The sequence below is a fragment of the Trachurus japonicus genome, chromosome 22, assembly GCF_045865225.1.
Source record: "Trachurus japonicus isolate A0001 chromosome 22, Traja_1.0".
Taxonomy (NCBI): Eukaryota; Metazoa; Chordata; class Actinopteri; order Carangiformes; family Carangidae; genus Trachurus; species Trachurus japonicus.
Window position 1 is genome coordinate 4,426,630 of NC_140928.1, and position 1,390 is coordinate 4,428,019.

The window sequence follows — 1,390 nt, forward strand, 5'->3', positions numbered from 1 at the left end:
CGAGACCAAGACACTACCAAGACCACAGAGTATCAAGATCAAGACAAGACCAAGACCAAGACAGACCAAGTCAAGACTAAGACCAGTTGAGCTCAAGACCGAGAACGAGACAAAAAAAACCCAACTAGTTACACCATATTTTGCTATTCCGCATGAGTTGTAGAATGCGAGAGGACGAGTGCCAACACGTCTGTGTCATAAAATACATTTTTGGTCCCATTTCAAGGGGGCGCATAAATAATGATATTCAAAAAAAAAAGCATGCCAAATCCCTTCGAGACCGTTCTGCCAGTCCGAGACATTGCGAGACCGAGAGACACGAGACCGAGACCAAACACTGTCGAGACCGAGACGAGACCAAGGCCACAAAAAAGTGGTCTTGAGACCGGTCTTGGTCTCAAGAACTACAAGTCTACCATGACAACAGTGGGAGGAGACTTCAGCAGGTTCTGTGCTGTGTTCTTCTGTTCAATCCAAACTTTGTTCACATTTAGATCAAATCACATGATTATTATGAGGACTACTGGTATTGCATTGGTTTGGTCTCGGTCTCGACCCCCCTCAAAGTCTTGGTCTTGTCTTGGTCTTGGTTTAGGTCAGAGGTCGGCAACGTGCGGCTCTTTCGTCACTCTGCCGTGGCTCTCGTGGTTTAGAGAGGTCAAGCTCATTTTGGGAAAAAAAAAAAAGATAGGCTAAATAATGGCCATTCTCTTTTTTGTTAATTGTAATAGTTATTTCTATGGAGATTGAGGTTCTCATGTGACATTAAAATAAAACTTGTTTCAATATTTTGTCGATCAAAATATGCGTCACGTAGGTTTTTTCCTCCATGAACTACAGAAAAAGTAAACGTCTCACAGATGAGAGCTGCAATTGTGAAAATCAAAGTGACGTCTTACAACCCGTGCAGTGAAGTTCAGAGGCAGTAATCACATTAACCAGGTGAGAGAAATTATTTGATGAGCTATTATTTTGAAAATATATACTTATTTTCTATATGGCTCCAAGCAGGTTTTGATATGGTGGGAAACGGCTCTTTTAATGCTGACGGTTGCTGACTCCTGGTTTAGGTGGTTTTGACCACAACACTAACTGTTTGACACATAAACTTCACAATAAGGTGACAAAATACCAGTTTTCAGTGTTTGTACCGCACTGTTGTGACGAAGAGTCGAGAGCTTTGACTTTTGGCTCATAGCTCTCGACTCTTCGTCTTTTTGTTCCAACCTTCACCTAGCTACATGGTCATGACCAGAAGAACGAGGTCACGGATACAAATGGCAGAAATTGTGTTTTCTCAGGATGGTGGGGGCTGGGGTCTCCCTTAGAGATGTTGAAGATGGAAAGATGGATGTTAGTGTTCTGTAGGTCTTGTGCCTCCTTGTAGACA